We start from the raw sequence: 24,856 nt of genomic DNA, 5'->3' as shown, positions 1-24,856 counted from the left end.
ACCGCATGTAATTCCCGTGCCCCCCAAGGGCATTCTCATCTTTTCACCCGAAGCCGTCTAAAAGACATCGCGCCCGTGGTGAAACCCTAGCCGCCTCTCTCCTTTCCCACTCAGCCCCTCACCCCGACTCCCCTCTGTCTTCCTCCCACCCCTCTCACCGCCACGCTGCCTCCTCTCCTCCCGTGGCCGTCGAGAACCCTAGTCGTCACTCCCCGTGGGCCATCCTCCATGCCCGCCTGCCGCCGCCACAGCCAGCCATCCCCTCTTCCCCGCCGCATTCATCTCTCTGCCGCTCGCACCGCAGTCGCCATCGAGGGCCCGCCGCCCGCGCCGCTGCTTCCCTGTCGAGCTCGCGCGTCATGCCGTCGGGAGGAGGCGAGGCAGAGCGAGGGAAGGTGGCCAAGCGGAGCGAGATAGGGGGTTTGTCTCTTCCCCCTCATCCCCTCATTTCTTTCTCTCTCCCTCGCATCTCTCTCCCGCTAGCGCCGCCATCGCCATCAACCTTGCCAGCTGCTCCTCCCTCTAACTCTAACCGCATTGGAGTTCCGGTTCCCAGTTCTCACCCAAGAAATTGCAGTTTTTTGTTTACCCCGCTCCAAATAATTGTACCCAAGAAACAATCTCGGTCTCAATTCGTGGGATCAGCTGTGCCAAAATTTCCGGGTGACGGTGTCCTGGACTAGGGGGTACTCACCACGTCGTCTTCCAATCAGTTGGATTGGGCCGAGGATCCCCATGGCCGTATACTCATGGGCCAGTCTGGACAGTTGCCGCATACAAGGAAGAATCCACAAGACTTGGCGATCAAGACAAGGACTCCTCCCCCACCGGCGTATTCGGCTAGGACTCTTGTTATCCTAGGCCTCTTGTGCATTATATAAACCGGGGCCAGGCTAGTCGATAGAGATGTACAACAACAATCATACCATAGGCTAGATTCTAGGGTTTAGCCTCTCTGATCTCGTGGTAGATCAACTCTTGTACTATCCATATCATCAATATTAATCAAGCAGGAGTAGGGTTTTACCTCCACCGAGAGGGCCCGAACCTGGGTAAAAACATCGTGTCCCTTGTCTCCTGTTACCATCCGCCTAGACGCACAGTTCGGGACCCCCTACCGATATCCGCTGGTTTTGACACCGACATTGGTGCTTCCATTCAGAGTTCCGCTGTGTGTTCGGCAAAAGGTCGATGGCTCACCTGCAGATCAACTGCGACTTTGGCTTCTTCGTCACCAGCTCGACGGGTCACCTTGGTTCGACCAAGGAGCGCCCTACCTCCGATCGTCATGTTCGGATGAGGGCCTTCATCAACATCAACTCCGATCTCTATCAAACTAGACCATGAAAGCGCGCGTTGCCACGCTTGTCCATTCTAAAAATTATAATAGAAATATGTGAATGGTATTTAGGAATTTCAAATGATTTATATATTTTGAATGGTTCAAGTTACAGTGCCTTAAGTCCACCTCCATAGAGAATGATTGTTTGATTTCTTTATAGAAGAAATATTATTTAATTAAGCCACACACTACTTGAATATGCGACTTCAAGTTCAATTCTAACACAAATATATCACCTATAAATAGATAGCCTCCAGTTCTGAAGCAGTAAAACACCAATGCTTTTGTGTGTAATTGCGTTTGAACACCCATGGGACGAATATATAGAAATGCAATCACGTTCAATTAGGTTGTCGTTCAATTGAACTAACACTAACACCACATACACATTTCACATTTGCCAATATTTCTACCATCAGCAAGTGCTTTACCGGTACCATTGTTCTGAACCACCGGTATATGCTTTAGTTCTAATAAGGGATGATGTCTTTGAATATGACTCACTGCAACTAATCGAAATAGAATCAGAAATTCAGAATTAAGAAAAACACCTAATATGCTTAGGTCAAGCAGCAATACATGATACATGGACAGATGAGAATGATGTATCCCATAATGACCCGTGAGAATCAGTCAACAAAATACATTCCCCCAATCAGAGAGAAGATTGTAGTTTGTACCATCCTCACGGTGTAGTGACCATCCTCATGTCTGACTCAAGTTCAGAGGAAGTAGAAGGAAAAGGGGATTTACAGCGCTCGTACCTGTGTGTTTGTCTCCTGAAGTGAGCACACTAGGGAGAATGGATGTCTCTCCTTCCCGCTAGAAATATATCGCCGTTGCCAGAGATCCCTTTGGTCGGTTGCAAGAATTGGATCAGAGCCATAGATGGAGGTGCTAATAGCCAGAGGGTTCCTGCGGCATCTACACACCGTCTCTTCTTTGGTGCTGTTTTTTCTTCCCCATCAGCGAGCACCGTAGCATCAAAGGAAGCTACCGCAAAACCATGAGCCTCTGCTTTCTGCCGCTGGTAGCCTGGGAGGGTCGATGTTGTGCGAACAGTTATATGGAGCATGGGAGGACGTAGAGGATGTTGTGGTCTGCTGCTCAGGGATGGCGTCGATGGTCGGGTATAGGTTTTAGAGAGGGCATGCGGCGCTGTCAGGAGGCCGCAACGCCTGTTAGAAGTTAATCTAGTCAATGTATGATTTAATTAATTGTTGATCATGCTCATGTGTTGATGCATGTTTGACTCCTGCCATGTGAGCCTGATGTAAGGTACATGCACATGTCGTGCATTGTGTGAGAGGACATGACACTGTGTGTCATGGCTGTCCATGCTTAGATCAGGAGCAGTACATTGTGAGTTGATGTGCTGCAGAGTTGGTAGGAGGAGTGGAGTGGGTCTCTGCTATGTAATAAGCTGAACCTTGCATTGGTTGCAAGTAGAACACAGAGCATTCGTTGCTGAAAAAGAAAAAAAAGGGCAATTGTTGCCTGGAACCACAACTCGTGCGTGCCTCCTCTGACTTTCCTCCTTGCTCTGCTTCTCCTTTAGTTTCAACAAACACTTCGTGTGCGTGTGTAACCACAGAGAGAAGAGAGATCGAGGGACCTGTGACCAACATTTGGCCTCAGAGCTAGATTCGGCGGCGGCGGCGGCGCCGATGGCCACGATGCTGGAGGGGCTGCAGAAGGCCCTGGAGGATGCGCTGGCCAAGATAAACGCGATGCGGCTGGAGGTGGAGGCGACCAAGGCGGAGTTGGCGGCGGAGAAAGAGAAGCTGCGGACTGTGGTACCGGTGGCGACGGCGCTGCCGGTGAGGTCCCGGGCGCCCATCAACTACCCACAGCTCACACGCAGCAACTACACGCTCTGGGCGATGCAGATGCGTGTGGCGATGCAGTCGGCGGGAGTTTGGGCGGCGATGAGCTCCGAGGACGTCGACCACGAGATGGACCGCGACGCCCTCCTCGCCATCTATCAGGGGGTGCCGGAAGATGTCCTGGCGTCCCTCGGTGGCAAGGACACGGCGAAGCAGGCGTGGGAGGCGATCAAGGTCGTGAACATCGGCCATGACCGCGTTCGTGAGACGAACCTGCAGACCTTGCGGAAGGCGTTCGAAGCTTTGGAGATGGAGGACACAGAGGCGGTGGACGCGTTCGCGACGAGGCTGAACAGGATGGTGTCGTCCATCCGAGCGCTCGGCGACGAGGTTAAGGAGCTGACGGTGGTCCAGAAAATTCTCCAAGCTGCGCCGGCGAGGTTTATGCACTTGGTAACCTCACTGGAAAAGTGTGTCGACTTGAAGACGCTCACCGTCGAGGACCTGTTTGGCCGGTTCAAGGCGCACGAGGAGCGCGTGCGTATGCGCTTCGGCAGTCCCGTCGACGGGCAGCATCTAATGTTGTCCATCAAGCAGTGGGAGGCATGGTCTTCGAGGAAGTCGAGCGGCGGTGCTGAAACCTCTAGCAGCGGCGGAAAAAGTGATGGCGGTAGTACTCGCGGCGCCAACCGCGGCAAGGCTGCAGAGAAGCCACCACAAGCTGCAAAAGGTGAGAAAAAGGAAAAGAAATTCAAGTGTTATAATTGTGGTGAAAGAGGCCATTTCTCAAACGCATGTCCTAATCCAAAGAAAAAGAAAGAAACGGCGTTAGTAGCTGAGGTGCATGATGAGGATCCTGCTTTGTTACTTGCCAGTACATTCGTTGTAGTGCAAGGTAATGAAGAAGAGGAGAGAGTGTTTCTACAAGAGGTGAATGTGAAACCAAAATTAGGAGATAATGCAGGAGAAGAATCAGATAAGTGGTACCTTGATACAGGTGCAAGTAATCATATGACAGGGTCGATTGAGAAATTCACTGAACTGGACAAAACCATTGTTGGGGCTGTCAGGTTTGGAGATGGGTCTGTTGTGGAAATTGCTGTAAGAGGTACAGTGCTCATCCTTGCACGTAATGGTGGTCACAGAGGCCTGACTGATGTATACTACATTCCCAAGCTCCGTAACAACATCATCAGTCTCGGACAGATGGAGGAGCACGGCTGTAAAGTTGTTCTGGAAGAAGGTTTCCTCAGGATCTTTGATAGAGATCGATTTCTGTTAATGAAAGTACCAAGAGGGAGGAATAGATTGTATACCATAAATCTGAAGATGGGCACTCATGTGTGTCTGCTTGCATCAGTTGCAGACAGGCCCTGGTTATGGCATGCTCGGTTTGGGCATCTGAACTTTGAAGCACTCAAGTCTCTAGCTCAACATGACATGGTGAAAGGATTGCCGCTTGTTAATCATGTTGGACAAGTGTGTGATGGCTGCTTGATTGGCAAGCAGAAACGTGCATCCTTCCCCAAACAAACATCTTACAGAGCAACTGAAAAATTATCTCTTGTCCATGCAGACCTCTGTGGTCCAATAACACCTTGTACACCTGCTGGGAACAAGTATTTTCTGCTGATGGTTGATGACTTTAGCCGGTATATGTGGCTGGTCCTGATAAAGTCAAAAGATCAAGCTTTCAGTGCATTCAAGAAGATCAAAGTTTCAGCAGAATTGCAAGTAGGCAGCAAACTAAAAATGTTGCTACTGATCGAGGGGGTGAGTTCACCTCGAATGAGTTCAATGTCTTCTGTGAAGAAAGAGGCATTGCAAGGCAACTCACTGCACCATACACACCTCAACAAAATGGAGTGGTTGAGCGAAGAAATCAAACAATTGTGGCAATGGCTCGAAGTTTGCTAAAGAGTCAGGGAATGCCAGGGGTGTTTTGGGGGGAAGCAGTGATGACGGCTGTTTATTTGTTGAACAGATGGCCCACCAAAAGTGTCATTGGAAAGACACCGTATGAAGCTTGGCGTGACCGGAAACCGAGTGTTGAGCACTTGCATACATTTGGATGTACAGCTCATGTGAAGGTGACTGGACCGTCAGGTGGGAAACTTGCTGATAGGAGTATACCCACGGTGTTTATCGGCTATGAGCAGGGCACAAAAGCATACAGATTGTACGATCCAACATCAAAGAGAATTTGTGTCTCACGTGATGTGGTGTTTGAGGAAGGAAGAAGATGGGACTGGAACACTGCTAGTTTGCCCAGACATGGTGATATTGAAGAATACTTTGTGGTACACATTGAACCAGAAGTAGAAAATTCCACCTCTGTTGCTCCAGTACAGATTCAAATTGAAGAACACGCAGCTCGGACACCAGGATCAGGGGGTATGGGAACTCCAGGAAATTCAGCTGTGTTGGCTGATGCAGGAAGCATAGCCACAAATCAAAGTAGTGTGGCAGAAATGCCTGAATCTACTCAATTTGAAACTCCGCAAAGTGCATTGAGAATGCGTTCTCTTGATGAATTGTATGATGAGACATCTCCAAGCTGGACTCCTATTGATATGGATCATGTCCAGCAGCTAGAATTGTGCATGCTCGGAGAAGATGAACCAACACATCATACTAAAGCCTTAAAGCATGAAGCATGGAAGGCTGCAATGAAAGATGAATTAAAATCAATTGAAGACAATGAAACTTGGGAATTAACCTCACTTCCGGCTGGTGCTCGTCCTATTGGTCTGAAGTGGGTTTTTAAACTCAAGAAAGATGCTGCAGGAAATACCATTCGCCACAAGGCACGACTGGTGGCTAAAGGGTATGTGCAACGACGAGGAATTGATTTTGATGAGGTGTTCGCACCGGTAGCAAGGCTGGAAACAGTACGGCTACTCATTGCAGTTGCAGCTCAGGAAGGATGGGAGATACATCATTTAGATGTGAAATCTGCTTTCCTAAATGGGGAGTTAGAGGAGGAAGTCTATGTGGTGCAGACTCCAGGCTTTGAGCAGAAGGAAAGTGAAGAGAAAGTATTCAAGCTAAGAAAAGCTTTGTATGGGTTGAGGCAAGCACCTAGAGCATGGAACATTAAGTTAGACAGAAGCTTGATCTCATTAGGATTTGTTCGAAGTCCACTTGAACATGCTGTCTATGTGAGAAGCTCTGGAGGTGCTCGGCTACTAGTTGGAGTATATGTCGATGATCTGGTGGTCACCGGCTCAAACATTGATGAAGTGAAAAAATTCAAGAAACAAATGCTTGATTTGTTCAGCATGAGTGATCTAGGATTGTTGTCTTACTATTTGGGAATAGAAGTTAAGCAATCAGAAGAAGGCATCAAGTTGAGCCAGACATCATATGCATCAAAAATACTGGAGAAAACTGGTATGCTGTAGAGCAATACTTGTCAAGTTCCCATGGAGCAAAGGCTAAAGCTAAGAAAATCTGGAGAAGGCAAGAAGGTGGATGCAACATACTACAGAAGTGTTGTGGGAAGCCTTCGATACTTGGTGAATACCAGACCGGACCTCGCGTATTCAGTGGGCATTGTCAGCCGCTATATGGAGTGTCCAACATCCCAACACTTAGCAGCAGTGAAGCAGATTTTGAGGTACATTCGTGGTACTCTTAACCTCAGTTGCAGCTATGTGCGCAAGAGTTCACAGGAACTGAATTTGCTGGGATATAGTGATAGTGATCATACTGGTGATACTGATGATTGCAAGAGCACTACAGGTGTGATGTATTTCCTTGGTGGATGTCCAATTTCCTGGTTATCACAGAAGCAAAAGGTTGTTGCTCTTTCATCTTGTGAGGCAGAATATATTGCAGCGGCAACAGCTGCTTGTCAAGGTGTTTGGCTGAGCCGTCTACTTGCAGAGATGACAGGAAAGGAGCCTGTGAAGGTGCAATTGTTGGTTGATAATAAATCAGCTATATCACTTAGTAAGAACCCAGTTCACCATGACCGAAGTAAACATATAGACACACGTTATCACTACATTAGAGAGTGTGTGGAAGATGGAAGAATTGAGGTTGAGTACACTACTACTGGAGATCAACTTGCTGATATTCTAACCAAGTCCCTTGGTCGTTTGAAGTTCCATGAGCTGAGAAGCAGAATTGGTATGGTGAGTATCTCTGAAGCTTGCCAAGATTAAGGGGGTGAATGTTAGAAGTTAATCTAGTCAATGTATGATTTAATTAATTGTTGATCATGCTCATGTGTTGATGCATGTTTGACTCCTGCCATGTGAGCCTGATGTAAGGTACATGCACATGTCGTGCATTGTGTGAGAGGACATGACACTGTGTGTCATGGCTGTCCATGCTTAGATCAGGAGCAGTACATTGTGAGTTGATGTGCTGCAGAGTTGGTAGGAGGAGTGGAGTGAGTCTCTGCTATGTAATAAGCTGAACCTTGCATTGGTTGCAAGTAGCACACAGAGCATTCGTTGCTGAAAAAGAAAAAGAAAAAGGGCATTTGTTGCCTGGAACCACAACTCGTGCGTGCCTCCTCTGACTTTCCTCCTTGCTCTGCTTCTCCTTTAGTTTCAACAAACACTTCGTGTGCGTGTGTAACCACAGAGAGAAGAGAGATCGAGGGACCTGTGACCAACAACGCCGCTGCCATCCATCACCTCGAGAGGCATGCGAGCCTGCTGTGAGGAGGCCGCCGCCGCCGCTGCCATCCATCACCTGGAGAGGTATGCGAGCCTCGCGTGCTCCCCTGCCCCACGCGGACATCAACCGTCTATTCACGATCAAAGGCTACAATGCATCATTGAATTAGAGGGCCTCCAGGTCGCTCTTCGGAGCAGCAGCCCGTTTAGTGTTGGGCCGGCCGAGACGCTTGAGGCAAAGTGGTAAAAAGGTTGCGGGGCACGCACAATGAAACGACGGGGCGATCCACAACGTTGAATGAGCTAATTGAACGGTTTACAGTGCCAAATCGCTGTGGAAGGGCCTAGGTGGCTGCGTTTTACTGTTTTTCAATATCATGGAGGAATCATCCAGGGAGCCCGGGGGCTCAATGTCAACATTGCCCTCAGGCGACCGTACTGTTTTTCTGGACAGCGGACTTGTGTCTGCCGCCACCGCCTCCTCAAGTGTCGTTTTAACGATCGCTTCGGTGGAATTGTGCGGAATTGAGTCTAAAACAACCCTGGAAAATTTCGTCGAATTCCGATGGAGGAATCTCTGGTAATCCACGATATACCGGAGCCATGTCAAATCTGGACGGGAATCTGGACGAGTTTAGGGCGTGGTGTCCAGCTTCTAGCTCGGACATCCTTTGGAAGATCCAACCGTTGATCGGCGGCGGAATTCCTATATCTACCACCCCTCAAAATTTCAGCTCGATCCGACCGTCCGAACTCCGGGAACCTTCCGATTAGTGCATCACTTTTCGGATCTGTTTTCTGCGCGAAAACGAATCCGACCCGAGTTCGTCTTTTTTATGAACGGGATTTCGGACAACCTTTTTGAAGGAAGTTTTGTATGGGGTATTGTGTTTTGCGAACACATCCCACTAACTTTAAAATCTTTCGAACATGATCTTCAACATCATGCTGGTGTCAAACCAGTCCGGCAATATTGCTCCACGATTGCCGACCTGCGCTAGACACGTCGTCACTTTGTTGAGCCGACCTCAACTTCTTCGGATCATCATCTCGGCAAGCCGAACAAGAGTCCGGCATCGCGAAGGATAAATCATCACCAACATCGCCGCCCACGGAATACACGGAGCGGGCATACCGGCATCGACCACGTCACGACCTGCATCGGCACGGCCGCACTACTTCAAGCTGGTGTCCATCACGCCGACCTACTTCGACATCTCAGCTGGACCGGGGGCTTCGCCATCTCTTCATCAACCTACTCCGGACACTTCGGCGTCACTAGCCGACCAGCTCCGTCACGTTAGCTGGATCGAGGGCTTTGCCTCGGCGAGCCAACCTTTGCCAGCATCGCCATGCTGTTGCTTGATCGCCCATCAGGCGATAGGTGTGCGGATCGAGTCCCAATTTTGGGAATCACCTTTCTTCGGATTGCTACAACAAATAAGCCAGGTGCTATTAATCCTAGTATTTTTTGCTTGTTAGGGTTCATTTTTTTCAATGAATTATTACTCTGGTTTGTCCGTCATATGTACGCGGGTCTATCAAATGGTGGCCGCATTAACGACGGTCGCATGGTGGTTCGGTCAGTTTCCTGGTGAACGCCGCATCCGGAACTCGAACCGACCTGTGAACTCAGGCCTTGCCATGCCTTTACCGCAACACGCCGCCGCCCGGCATCGACATTGACTTTGGCGCCAGGCCATATTTCTTTTATTACTCACTTTGCATAAATTATTTGTTATGCAATGAATTTTTTTTATTTTTATTATTATTACTATTATCTCCGGTTTGCACTATTTTTTGTGCACAGGAAAATGATCTAGCCGGACTATACCCTTTGGCGTCACCTCGGCTGGACAGGGGGCTTCGTCAACACTTCATTACCCCATGTCGGGGACTTCGGCATCACCCTGCCGTCCTGCATTGACCGTGCTATGTCACCACTTCAGAGTGCCGAGCTCTTTGTTCCGCCACCTCGGGACCGGCTCGGGGATGGAACCTTGTCCCGCATCAAGCTCGGACCGCGTCATCAATACCGAACACATTAACCAGCTAAGTTGTCTTCATGCTCAAAGTTTTAAATTTTTAACTTGTGTTCGGCTCGGCCAAGCATTATACTTTTCTAGAAAAAAGTCGCTTGTAAAAGTTTCCTTGTCCAAACTTTGTTTGTGACGCACAAATTCAAATACCCCGTTTACTTGGGGGCTTCCTTCATGAAGCTTTTTCCTCTTGCATATGGTTATACTTGTACGGCTTTGTTCCTTGTTCGTGTATTACGCCACAATATGCACCATATTGACTTAAGCGATTTGCAAGCTGGATTGCCTGGCTCCTGTGCTTACCCCTACGTTCCCGATTGTTCGGCTAGGGAGTAAAGGGAGCACCTCTGCGATTGTCACGATCGGGTCACCCGAGCCGGACCTCAGACTGGGTGAAGCCGAAAGCTAGCGCTCTTATTGTTTTCAATCATGATCGGCACACAACGGAACTCATGAGTACAAAAAATCTATTGCACAAGTCTCATAATAACAATGAGCACCGAAGAAAGGTATCGGTGGGGGTACTATTTTCTTCGAAGATGCTTCTTACTCTTCGCAGTAATATAGCATAAGTTCCCTGAGCGCGCTTTGTCTGTTACAGCCTTATGGCCTGATTGCCTGGTTATTGGAAACACCGTCGATATTCTCGACAGATGGAGTACATAACACTTTTCGGTCCTTGACCGAAGAGGGAGAAGCCGACGGTCGGTTAAGACGCGTTTAAAGTTCGGTTGAACATAGATATGATATAAGTACTTCGGTACATAAAATCATTCTTTTACCCAAGTCACTTGGGGGCTCTTATGTTAATTTGAGCCGTTTTATAATGAGTGTTTTTCTTCTTAGTCGTTGCAGAGTTTTTATTATTATTTATCACTCCTTTTTTCGACACAAGTGTGCGGTCACTAGATGGAGGAGCCTAATTTCTCTCTCAAAGCCGCTAGAGAGTTTAGTTTGCTAAACTGGCCTAGTAAGAAGTACTCCGCCTTCGGGATAGGAGGTTGAAGCCGTAGGCTGACCCGCTTGAAGTTTTGAGATAGGATGTGTCATGTTAAAGCACGGAAGAAAACCTTTTTTTTTTCTAAAATCCAATTTTCGGATTGGCACCGAACACTTGATCTAGTTCGGACATTAACCTTTTGAATAAGTTTTTTGGCTTTTCGAGCCCATGCCACTTTTAAACTATTTGTGTGTTTTCAGCACAAGTCTCGAAGTGCAACGCCGGACACCTTTAGAGATTCGGCAAAAACATTCTTGGATATTGCTATATATGCATCGGTTTCGAATTGTGTCTTCGGTCAATAGTTGGGTTGCCCGGCTCCTGCGCTTGCCTCCTATGTTCCGCTTTGTTCGGCTAGATGTGCAAAGGGAGAACCACTGTGATTGTGCTTCCAGCTCACATGGTTAAGCACCTCAGTGGAGAAAGCCGAAAACTGACTGTCACAATAAGCGCAAACTAGTCGGCGATCCGATGACGGTGTTAAACGACGGGCCATTCATAACAATGGTCGAAGTGTTTACGGCTTGACCTCGACTGTCGCCGAACACTACCGGGGGCTATTAACTAGCCTCCCAAATTAAATCCTCGGTATTTTACTCTTACATTGGAGCTGAGGTTTCATGATCATGCTTAGCATGACAACCCAAAGAAAGGAACCGATAGCGGGACTATTTTCTTTGGAAGACATTTCTTCTGTTAAACAGTAATATAACATGTCTCTCCGCGTACCTTTGTTTATAAAAACGTATGGCCAGATTGCCTTGTTTGTTGTAAATCTTTGCCCTCATAAAGGCTTTATAAAGTAGGACAAACACTCCTCGGCTATTGGCCGAGGAGGTGGAAGCCGATGGTCGGTCAACAAAGTTTTGTACAATGCGGATCCGAGTATTAATGACGTAAAGTACTTAGATACATAGAGTCATTACACATAATTTGTGATTTTACTATGGATATCGATCCTTAATTCGGCCTCCCGTGCACGCATTAAGGCTCGGGGGTACTGGGCTTCGGGCTTATTATTTACAAATATTAAAGGGGCACATCGATCCCCTGATCTGGTGTTGCCACCTGACCAGTGTCTTGGGGGCTACTGCATTGCCTGTTCTATGCAGAAAATTTTAAGTGCAATACAGTTTTCGAGGAGATTTTGATCCTCAGGTTGGTCGGCCGCACCCAACCTGAGTCTCGAGGACTGAGCACGTCGCTTATTGTGTCCCGAAGTATTCTGCCGAGCTAGGACTTGATCCTCAGGCCGATTTTGCAAATCAACCTGAGTCTCAACGGTTACTGGGATCAGCGGTCTTATGTCATCCTTCAGGTGCATCTCGGGTTTTAGACCGATACACACCTTGAGGGCTACTGGTTATATATCTCGTTAGAGAATAAATTGCATCAATAAAAAATATTGACCAAAAATTAGCCCATGACCGAGGTGCTGAACCACCTCGGAAGCAGTTCGGCATATAGCTCGGATGCAAGTGGCTAAACTCCTTCAAACTTCTTTGAACCAAGGTGATTTACGACACCTCGGATACAGTCCGGCTTGGAGCTCGGATACATAGTCCGGCGTTGGAGCTCGGATACAGTCCGGCGTTGGAGCTCGGATGCATAGTCCGGTGTTGGAGCTCGGATACATTCCGGCGTTAGAGTCGGGAAGCAGTCCGGCATTGGTGCTCGGCTGCAAGAGATACCTTGAATGGAGTCCGGCGTTAGAGCTCGGACGCAAGAGGACACTGCCTCCCGGGAACAACTCCGAACCCGAGGTGTGGCATAAAAATAACAAGGCATTGATAAAGGCCGAAAACTTAAAGGGGCTCCTCGGATACCCGACGTGTAAACTCGTCGAATGCATTTCGGCGATCCTCATTTTAGAAGATGAGAAGATTTGTTGAACCAGTTTTTAAGACCGGCAACCGAAGATGAAGAACAGTTCGGAAGAATCGAGGAGCGTCCCTAACTTGAAGACCGGTTCAGGGGGCTACTGACGGTGTCCTGGACTAGGGGGTACTCACCACGTCGTCTCCCGATCACTTGGATTGGGCCGAGGATCCCCATGGCCGTATACTCATGGGCCAGTCCGGACAGTTGCCGCATACAAGGAAGAATCAACAAGACTTGGCGATCAAGACAAGGACTCCTCCCCCACCGGCGTATTCGGCTAGGACTCTTGTTATCCTAGGCCTCTGGTGCATTATATAAACCGGGGCCAGGCTAGTCGATAGAGATGTACAACAACAATCATACCATAGGCTAGATTCTAGGGTTTAGCCTCTCTGATCTCGTGGTAGATCAACTCTTGTACTACCCATATCATCAATATTAATCAAGCAGCAGTAGGGTTTTACCTTCACCGAGAGGGCCCGAACCTGGGTAAAAACATCGTGTCCCTTGTCTCCTATTACCATCCGCCTAGACGCACAGTTCGGGACCCCCTACCCGAGATCCTCAGTTTTGACACCAACACCGGGTTTCGTTGCTCGCTGCGGAATCCTCCTCTGCCAGGCAGCGAAGATTCGGTGGGGTTTTTGTTTTGGGGGTTTGATTTTGTTCCTCCAAACTTTCCAACGTCTGTCTGTGTTGGTTTTGCGTTTACTTCTAAAAGTATTTTGGCCGCCATTCCTGTTTTCCTTTTTTTGCTGAAAATACCGCAATCCCTTCTTGTTTTGTTTTATTAACTTCTCTCCGGGAGGCAGATCTTGACAGTGTGACTTTTGGTGTATCTATTGCTGCAGGTAGATCGGAGCAGTATAAGAAATTTTCTGCCAAGGTTTGTTATTTGATAACAAGCACGCAGGCACAATGACTGCTGAAGTTGGGCAGCCGTTCAGTGGATGGTCACGCCCAGATTCGCCCTACAACGACCTCTGCACACAGGTGGTATCCTTTGCTTCGTTCAAAATCATTCCTCGCGTCACCTTTGGTTGCGTACCTGAATTATCAACATACATCTCATAGTTAAATGGCTCCTGATATCGCAGTGTTGTTGGGAAATATTTGAGATGTTAACATTGCATGACATAGTTGATGCTGCCTGAATCTTGTTTGTGTAGTTTCCTGTTGCGTTTTGAGGAGGCTAGATGGCGGTTAGTAATTTTGTTTTTATTCACTGCTGATGCAAAAGGTCAAATATTCTTATGACATAGGAATAGGAAATTTTCTTATGGTGAGACACTATTTGTACATTTGATTCGAAGTAATGGACCATAAGAAAAGGGGAGGAATTATTCCTTTGTATTGAGTTTCATAGGAAAAACAAAGGAATTTTACCATCCACTGAGACCTCTTTTTTACATTCCTATGCACAAACAACAAGGCAAAAGCTATAAGTAGCATTATATTAACTTTATCTTACATTCGCATAGGTTTTAACCTTAATTTGACCATGCTTTGTAGGATTCCTGTTTTGTTCCTATTCAATCGAATCAAACACCCAGTTTTGCAGATTCGTGTGTTTTTCACAATCCTTTGTTTTGCACATGCAATCCTATCATATTCTTGAGTTTTCCCTATTCCTGCATTTTTTTTAAATCCTGCGAATCAAAGAGGCCGTATAAGTTATATCTATACTAACCTCTCTGTATATGTTACTCCCTCCGTTCCAAAATAGATGACCCAATTTTGTACTAACTTTGTACTAAAGTTAGTACATAGTTGAGTCATCTATTTTGGAATGGAGGGAGTAGTTAGTTATTGTTTTTTCTGTTGTTCTAAATTTCTAATAAATTGAAATTCGTGAGTCTCTAATTTCTCTTTGTGTCTACTGACCAGGACGATTCAGTTCAGAAAATGGTGCTTGATCATGGTTCGGTATCATTTGGTAGATTTGCAGAAGAGTCTTTGTCATGGGAAAACAGATCAGTATTTGAACACAACAGACGTCATGAGGAGATAAGCAAACTCACACTGCCGCCCGCGCCGCCGCTTCCCTGTCGAGCGCGCTGTCGACAAGAGGAGTCAAGGCGGAGGTCGCCGCTCCGCCGTCGCCACCGGCTATGCCCTGGGTGACGCTAACAAGCTCCAGTGGCTCGGCCCAGTCCTGCACCGCATGGTACACCTCCTCCACGTCCGAGACGTCCTTCCCTGGTGCCCCTCTTCCCCTCTTGCTGGTGCTTTTCCTTGGGGTTCCCCTTCGTGGTGCTGACCATAGTGTGCCGTCCCGGTGAGAGACGGCAGGAAGAATAGGAAGCAGGGAGGGAGGGAGGGAGGGAAGGAAGACGAGATCGTGGCTGGTACGCTGCATCCATTCATCCAGGTTCGGTAACCTCCCCCCTCTCTCTCTCTTCCTCTCTCTGGCTCTCTTTCTCTTCGATCATATTGCCCTGAACAGATTGTGTGATCTTAAAAATACACATGTTTTTGGTTTATAACTTTTCTGCAATAGAAATACTCAACAGCAAATGATCATGTGTAAGAATGAAATATGTATCTCTGGGGATATATGCCTATGAACAAGTAAAATATTAGTTTTGTGTATTGACCTCTCCTCATACTACAGTAGCCAGTTGATTCATGTATTAAAAGGGTGAATACAATGTCCAGTGGCCTCGGCAATTGTTGCGTAGAAACTTTCATTGCTAATTGAACTGTAATTTGTCCAAATAATTATAGCAATGATGTGTTCGGTTTTTACTGGGTTCTGTACCAGCGATTCAATCCACCGTCAACTGGAAGCAGGGAGAGAAGTGGGGAGGAAGAGGAGATCGCGACCGGTGCACTATGTCTCCCATAGGCGATTGTGATGGGAGAATTGTATCCCCAACATCGTCCTCCAAGTCTGCATCTAATGTCGTTTGTTTCGTTGATATTTCTTTCATGAATGGCAAGCCACTTTTTGCTGTAGTGAATCTGTACATGCAAATTTTATTCATAGCGAACAAACGTTGCTGTTTTTACTTCAGTGTATGCGCACATTCTCTTCACCTGATTGCAGTGCATGTTTGTCTGAATCCTGTTGCTTTGTAGGTACTGATCGGTGTCACGGCTATGGTTGGCTGGGTGTTTCTTGGGTGTTCAGGTAACCAATCTGTTGTCTAACCTTTTCTTGGGTGTTTCTTGCAATTTCTGTTGAAATCCCATGTTTGTGTGTGTCTAATTTATAGGAGGGGTCTGCCCTTGCATTGTGTAATACTATTTGTTATACAGATCTTTCTGAGTTAGCATACTCTGTTTTGATAAGCCAACAAAAAAAGAATCACAACCGGTCCTGATATTTATGGGAAGTGGATCTCATGTTCCTTCTTTTGTTTCTTCTTGCCGAAAGGAGGATTTTTTTCCTCAGGCTGCAGTGACTCTATGTTGTATGAATTAAAATACAAAGTCGATTTGAAAAGTGTCGATCATTCATATGGCATTATTTAGATAAACAAACACATTATTCTGTATCCAACTATACAAATAAGTTTTGCTAAACTTGGCATGCACAACAACGATACCAGAGACATGTTCTTCTAATCCTAATAGCGAGTGCCAGGTGGATGTGCCCATTTTTTATGCAGTGTAGGTGAAAATGTAGGGAACCAGATAAAGAAGAACATAACTTAGTTGGCACACGGATGTAGTCCCATATGGTGAAACTGTTGCCCTCACATGCACAGTCCTCGTCTCTGATTGGATGCCATCTTTTAGGAGCACAGGACATAACATAAGAGAAGTTAATAATATTGATCACTAAAATTTGGATGATTAGAGCCTAACTGAATTAGTTTCTATTTTTTGCATCTCTGGCAATGAGTTTCTATTTCCTGTTTCACTTATGACATAGTAACTTCTCATTCTCTAGGTCTCAGAAATGCTGCTTGGAGGAAGCTCCTCGATGAGCTAGGCATCCCAGCTTGACGATGTGCCCATCGACCAGTACACCGCTCTTGGCCGGATGCTTTACAGGGCGCTGGCCATAGAGGCGGAAGAGGAGGTTGAGACATCCGCAGCGCTTGCTGCAGCAACCACGACCGCTGCATCGAAAGAGACGTACTAAATAAACTACCGACATATTCCTAGCTTTGTAAAGAAACAATGACTAGATTGGCAATCAACATGTGAATTTAATTGATAGCAGTGATTGATAAACTATCACTCAATACTATGGACTTCCAGGGGCCTAGAGGTCTTTCTCCGACCCCACAGAGGGCACGCCAATGGCCGGAGCATAGGAGGAGGCCCAGGCGGAGTGCGCCATCTCCATCGACTGGTATTAACTTGCATAGTAGTTCTGTTTAAGCTGCAGTTTTAGCTTCCTCCACTCTTTGCATTGATTAGGTTAATTCTAACCAATATATAGATATGCTCATATCATGTATATTTTCTTTGGCCAAAATATAGAGGAAGAAATCATCTTTCTGATGAACTGTTCCTTGCGCAGAATAATCACAATGCTTAAAAATATTGTTTTTGATATATACTCCCTCTGTAAACTAATATAAGAGCGTTTGGATCACTACATTAGTAATCTAAACGCTCTTATATTAGTTTACATAGGGAGTAGTATGTAAGCTCACAATTCATTTGGTTAAGCATATAGCCATCCATTTCATCTACAGAACAATCACAATCTACTTTCTCACTGAACCCTATGTTGCTTTATGTGTGCAACCATTTATTTTAAGTGACGCTTCATGCCTCGCATGATAAAGTGCTAAAACAACCAACATATAGACGGTAGGCTTGTGTTTCCTGGTCTTATCTTGATCTTCTGAATATATATTGGTTATCCCTATTTGGCTAATGATGTGATGATCATTCCACTCTTTTTTATGTTTTATGAGTTTTCTTCCACTTCCTGGCGACACTTACATACAGATTTACTGAAGTGGATGTCGTTGTGCCACAACTATGCGTTGGATCTCAAGGCTGGCTAGGGCATCCACATCATCCACTGCAGGGTCGAGGTCAGGGGTCTCAATATGAATGTATCTCTTCTGTTTATGCTTGCAATTCTTTCCTTCTCTGCATTGCACTCCAATTGTTTCCTTTGCTCATTTATTCTCATACAGATGCTTTGCGCTTAAGTGTCTATAACAAACTATGTCACCATTTCCTGCTATTAAGTATGATTATGCCAGATGTGAGCATTTACCATGTACTGTAATATCTAATGATTTAATCAATGTAAGATGAAGATTTCCAGAAAATATCAAGGATTGGGAGATGCATATTTAGGTCTGGAACTTTTATCTTTCCAAAACTTCTGTACATATAGCGACCTCTTCGTTTTTTTCCTGCTTCTAGGTGTTGGTGCTGGTTCTGACTTATTTACGATCACATTTATAAAGTGCTATTCCCCTTCATCTCATGTTTCTATTCTAACCCAAGTAACTGGTTGTGTTGTGGACGGTGTCACCATAACCATATCGATGGTCCAAGCCCCTTTCTCGTGTTTTTGTTTCCTAACCTACAGGCTGTTGTGCTCGAGTTGATGAGGCATACTCGCATAAATGGATTGAGAATCAAAGGTATGTCCCCCTTTGTCATATTTGCTTTGTGTTTTTCTGATTTTTGGGCTTCGATGAGTTTTCAATGCTGGTATAATGGCGAACAAGTAACTTTGTGAAGAGAGGCATATAAAACAGAGGTGTTATGCATAAAAGATGAGTAATGAAGTCGGTTAAAATTCGTTCTGACATGATTAATGGATAAGCCTTTAATCGAGAGACAAAACTAAGTTATTGAATTTTCTTAAGTGTTCATGTCAAGCATATGACCTTGCTAAAGGCTACATACATTGAGTTTATGTCAGTGTATCAAAACTTATCAAAATTTGGATAAAGTTTGTGCCATCCAGAGGGTCATGTATGGTCTAGCTTTGTAGTACATATCTTAATTACTGTAAAAATAGTCGTCTGTGATGTGTAACTCCTTATGTTAACTATGCCATGATGGGGATAGAGAAATTAAGCAAACTTATTTATCACAATATGTGTTGCCTCATCATAGGGATAACCCAGTACTGTAGCTTCCCTAAAGTATTTCTGAGCCAGGCCTTGCAGAGCTGTTTCGTTTTATGAAAGCATCATCATGGGCGGTTGTAGTTACATTACCTCCTTCACACTTGCATCCACCATCAATAAAGTTAGCACTCCTCTTTTTGCCACATACTCCCTCCGTTCCTAAACATAAGGCTTTTTAGAGATTCCAATACGGACTACGTATGGAGCCGTATTGGAATCTCTAAAAAGCCTTATATTTAGGAACGGAGGGAGTAAAAAGTAAGTCAATATGGCACTCCCAAACCAATTAGCATGTTTGGGTTGATAGGTACCGTGAACCTGAAGCCGCAGATATAGGATACATATAGCAGAGAAGCTATATTCTTTTACAGGGTGCTACAAATGTAATTCTTCTACTGTGAGATTCTTTCTGCATTTGTGTGAATTACTCTTTCTACACTCCCTAGGTGAGTTGTTTGAACCTTGGATTTCTTGTGTTTCTTACTGATTTATTCTTGTAGGATTAAAGTGGATGCTTCCTGAAACTATGGGGGTCCAGTCCTCCTGCTAAATAATATATGTTACTACCTTTTACTATTCAGTAACACCAAATGTTGGAACATTCTTTTATCTTTCTGTCAGCTCTAAATTTTTCATCCTGAAAGCCATATATTGTTCATTACTGGGTTGGCTAAGACGAGACTAAGTGGGGTGCGGCAGGCTGCCCTTCCTACCTAAGCGGCGTGACGTGTAAGGATTTAATCAAGGAGATAACCCGGTCGAGCTATCAAGTATTAGGCTATAGCCTAACGAAGTAGGTTTATTATCTCGCATTGCATCTTGCTTGATCAAGACATGTCACGACCTGGTTATTGTATTTGTTATGTTAAGATGGATTATATTGGCTTGCTTTTGGACTGAAGTCTTTTGTAATTGTCTGGATCAACTGATATGTACAAAATATGTATAGCTTTTTTTTGGGCTGAAGCCTTTTGTTGTTTCATGGACCAATTGGTATGTACTGAATGTGTATGTATCGATGCAATGCTTTTGATATTAACTTGATATTAGATTGATAAACACAACTACATTATATTATTTTTTATATTTTGTATTACCAGTTTGGATATGACTATACCCAGCAGCAATGCTGCCGGGTGCGGCAAGCCTCATTTCCTACCAAGTACAATACAATAGCAAGCCATCGCCTCATTACTTCTGACGAGCTCAACACATACAATACAATAACAAGTGTTCTGAATCTACACCCCCAATGAAGTGAATGAAAGGGAATCGAACCGTTGTAACACGCCGTGAGTTCAATAAACTTGGATTATGAAGATCCATTTTCCTGTTGAAAAGAGATAGATATCCCTCATGCCCCTTATAGCTTGCTACGATTCGCGAGTTCTTGCTTCAGCTGATCCCTCAGGACCCTTCTCAGCAGCTTGTTTGAAGCAGTTCTCGGGAACTCCGGGACGATTTTGACGTAGCTCACCTGTCAGGACGAACAAACGATCTCAATTCCCTCATTATGGATGCGCCCATCTAATCATCTGAACTGAACGTCAGAAAAGAGAAGCTCTTACCTTCAAAAGGGGATTGAAGTTCTTCTGGATGGCTCTCTGGAACTTGCTCTTCAGAAGATTTGCATCGCATGTTGTGGATCCATCTTTTAGCACTGCCAATATAGCCAGTTGTTCTGGTCCCCCGCCAGAAGGTTTGATGCTAACAGCTGCTGTTTCTAGCAGACCCTCATCAGCTCCATTACAAACCCGTTCGATCTCCACTGAACTTGTCTGGTCAGGCAAGAGCAATATTGAATTGGTTTCATGAGATGCAAGAGTCATGACATCATACTGAAAACAATGAAGGGGGAGCTTCAACCTTAATCCCTACAAGATTCATAGTGTCATCTGCTCTGCCCTGTACGATATAGTAACCACCTACTGTCCTCTGGATTATATCTCCATGTCGTCGGAGTTGCTGCAGTAGAAATACCGTTACAACATGTGAGCTTTCACCATTCTGGTTATTACTGATAACTTTTAAAAGTATGTAGTCAGATTTATTTGATTAGTTCAGCAAAGGGAACATTGACTCAAATGTTGCTAGTACTTTTTTGTCATAGAACACTTATCATTGCAACTTATATCAGAGTACAATAGCATGTCTAAATCACATATTTGCTTCTCATCTTCTCGGTAGGGCTCCACTGGAAAACTTGGAGAACATACTGATTTTACAAAGCTTAAAAAGTTGACTGCTGCAACTGTCGAATATCTTCATAATTTTGTCAAGCAGTTTAGATATAAAAAAATGAGGTAAGCGAATCCATACCCGTCCTCTGTAAATGGGCATTCCATCAAAGTAAACCTTATCGTGGTCAGCATTGAGAAGCCGATTGGTAGCACCAAAATATAAAGGGAAGAGACCTACTTCTCCAGAACAAGGTACATCATCAGGCTGTCATAGCAAACGTCAAATGCCTATGCAGCGAACGCAATCACCAAACTTAGAATATTGGACGAACAATACTTACATATGGATTTCCCTGTTCATCGAGTATGACAAACCCAGTGGACATTGATGCACCACTGAAAGCTCCAAAATCTTGTGGGTCCAAAAGTCTCCCTTGAATGTATGAGGATGCCAGCTCTGTGCCCCCACAGCACTCAACAATGGGCTTGTAACAGGTACACGAAGATAGCCACAGATTATCATCAATATCAGAAGCCTCCCCTGTTGTAGCAAGTACCCTGCGATTATACAAATTTAGCTTCTTTAGCGGATCTTGTGATGAAGTTTAATGCTTTCTAACAGTGTAAGTAGCAACTTGCCTGATTTTGGTCCAGTCTAGACCTTTAGTAAGATTCCCTGCCTTCCAAGACTTCACCAAGCTAGGCACAGATCCTAATACACTCACACGGGCATCCTGCAATTTGGACATATCACGAAGCGCATGAGTAAAGAGCAGTTTATACTCAGCTTCTAATATAATATGCAGGGACTTTTTGATAAAATCCTACCTGATTCATTCAGAAGAAAAAGCTCTATGATGCATAGAAAAAAAACTTGGGAGAATAGACAAACTATGAAGTTAATTAGGTAGCCAGTAAGCCTTATCTATACCAGATTCAAGCGAAGTAATGGATACAAAAAATAAGAACAAGGCCAAGGCTTTCTTTAACTAAAAAGATGGAACAATGACAAATCGACTTTAGCAGTTTAAACCAAGAGATGGCGCAAAATAGGCCACACCTGCACAAATTTGCAGAAACCACGTCCAAGTGGAGAACCATGATATAAGGCCAATGTTGCACCATTTAGAAAGCATGAGAATATTTGTATAGGTCCCATAACCCAACCCAGATTTGTAGGCCACAAGTCTACGTCCTTTGGTCGAAGATCCAAATGTGCCCAGGTATCAGCTGCACATCTTATGGGACAAAGTTGTGTCCACGGTATAACTTTTGGCTCTCCTGCACCAGAAGTAAATAGAACAGATCAAATCACACGTGAAGTTGTGAACGTGAGAAACGGTGCAACCAGAGATTAAAGGAAATTGTGTCAGAAACTCAAGGCAGTGTTTACCAGTTGTTCCTGATGAAAACAGTATATTAATTAACGCGTCTGCAGATTGATAAACTGGAGAGTACATGGATGACCTGCAAATCCAAGACATGTAGCTCCCATGTTGGTCACATCACAAAATCACCTCTGTTTTGCAATGTGGGTATTCAAATTTTCACGAAAAGAAAGCATCTGAATAGAGTCGTTTATTTTGAGTGACATGGAAGGATCATTTGCTGCATACCTCCCAGCAGCACGAGAAAGAAAATCTTTCCAGGACATATCACCATTCCTTGGTGTAACTCCAAGACTATCTCCAGTTGCAGGAATTACAATAGCTTTAGCTGAAGTCCCTTCCATGACACGGCTGAAGAATATAATTTGATATATTTAGTTAAGTGCTGAGAATTGTTCTGTGATAGTTCAGTACGTTCATGCAAAAAGGTATAAATGAAACATAAATTGTTACATCAATGCAAAATGATTATTTTCACAAGCTGTGATCCTGCTAAATAACTGCAATTTTCTTGTTAAAGCTGAGCAAATTAAGTTACTGAAACACATATATTAACTAAATAATTTGATCCATCGTATACCTGTAAAGTGGAAATTTCTTCCCTCCCCTAATTATGAAATCCTGAAATCCTGTGGAATTAGTATAAGCACTACTATAGTACTGATGATCGTAAGACTTGCTGCTTGCTACAGTCGAACCTGAGTAAAAATTGCCTTTGCTTTTGCGACCCTCATGCGATTGCCAATCTCCTGGGCTGCAAAACTGTCTGCTATTCCCACAACAACAAAGCCTCCAAGGATGATTGCCAAATAAACAATAACTGCATTGCACGTCATTGGCATGTCTATTGCAATCCGGTCACCCTTTCGGAACATGGTATCAAGGGCATTTGCAACAGTCCTGAAAATACCAAAGCAACAAAAACCATTATGATGAAATTGTACAATAGAACAGAAGAAAAATAAAGGTTTCTGCATGCCCCCAACTCTTAATTTGTTAAGAAATGCATACATCACTTGGGTGCGAAGCTCCTTCAACGACATACGATTCACTGGATAATCGCCAAAGCCCTCATCCCTCCAGACAATAGCCATGCAATCATCTGTCCTGTTCTGGGAAGGCCAAGGTAGCAGACAACATTCGGCAATGTTGAGCACCGCACCGGGGAACCATGACCCTCCCTTCTTTGATTTATCTGACGCATTTAGAATCGTCTTTGGTTCTCGTACGAACTTGACGGAGAGCTCCTTCAGCACCAGTTTCCAGTAGACCTACGCAATGATCACCTAGGAGGCTATTATAAAGAAATAAAACTTTGAACTGATGTTCTAGTTATCCACTTGTTCTGTCTGTGAAGTAAATTCCAAATTTAGAAAGAAAAATTGACCTCCTGATTCTGAACAGAGAATCTGTGGAAGAGGCCAAAGCTTGAAATTGGATCCTTATATGATGCTCCTAACAGCTTGGGGCCATTCTCTTCCATCACTCTCCCAAGATTTGTTTGCTTACAATCAGTCCTGCAACAACCATGATAACTGTCTCATGAAGTAAATTATATATACACCAATCATCATATCACACAGTAGTGTTAAATGATGCGAATCCATAGACGAGTCTAGTGTCAAAAACGCTATTATATTACGGGACGGAGGGAGCAGTACCAAAATAGCACTACTATCTTACTGTTGTTGTTAGACTCAAATGTTGTTAGACTAAAATACTGGGTTAAATGGAAGAACCATAAGCTTAAGTGACTCGTGGAATTAGACTAGCAGTCACTTTCACCATTGATGAGCCATTGATTGCTCTTGCTCCCACTACCCGATTGGATCAAACAGTTGGTAGCAAATTAAGCGCCGGGAGAGAAGCCCTGTTCAGCTGTGCTTCCAGGGGGAAAAAATGGACGGCGGCCGGCGACTTACGGAGAGGGGAACCAGTAGGGCGGCGGGCCTCTCTGGGGCTCTGGGCGCGGTCCCAGCCGGCGTAGACGGAGTAGTACACCAGCTGGTGGAGCGCGTGCGGGTGGTCCGGCCGTAGCACCACCGCCGCCACGACCGCCGCCCACGCAGCGGCCGCGTCCGCGCCGCATTTGCCGGTCGCCGAGCGGAGCGCGGCGAGGAAGGCCCCCGCGTCGGCCGCCCTGAGCCCGGCCGCCTCCACGTCGCCCGCCCGGATCTCCCCGACACTGCCCCTCGCGGTCGCCGCCATGCCCCGCCTGCTCGGCTGCTCGCTCGCTCTCCGCCGGCCTCACGGCGCACGGACTTGGCAGGTCTGACGAGGATGGCAACGGAGAAAAGGCTCGGCTTTGGCGAAATGCACGTTCTGGGCAAGGACGGCGTCCACTGGCATGCTTATACCACCATCTATCTGTCTCTCGATCAACAAACTGCATTCATGTCATCTTCTAGTACTCCCACAGTTTACAGGGCACACTAAAAAAATCTCTGGACCAAGGTGGTTAGTGATTGGCTGTATCAAATAGCATCGGTTGTCAACTACGAGTCTAC

General features: G+C 45.3%; 1 pseudogene; it reads right to left on the bottom strand.

Annotated features, from left to right (window-relative positions):
- Positions 1 to 19,954: 19,954 nt before the first annotated feature.
- Positions 19,955 to 24,557, bottom strand: LOC119287767 (annotated as a pseudogene).
- Positions 24,558 to 24,856: the final 299 nt, after the last annotated feature.

This window comes from Triticum dicoccoides, chromosome 4A (assembly GCF_002162155.2).
Source record: "Triticum dicoccoides isolate Atlit2015 ecotype Zavitan chromosome 4A, WEW_v2.0, whole genome shotgun sequence".
Taxonomy (NCBI): domain Eukaryota; kingdom Viridiplantae; phylum Streptophyta; class Magnoliopsida; order Poales; family Poaceae; genus Triticum; species Triticum dicoccoides.
This window is presented reverse-complemented; position numbering and strand designations above follow the sequence as displayed.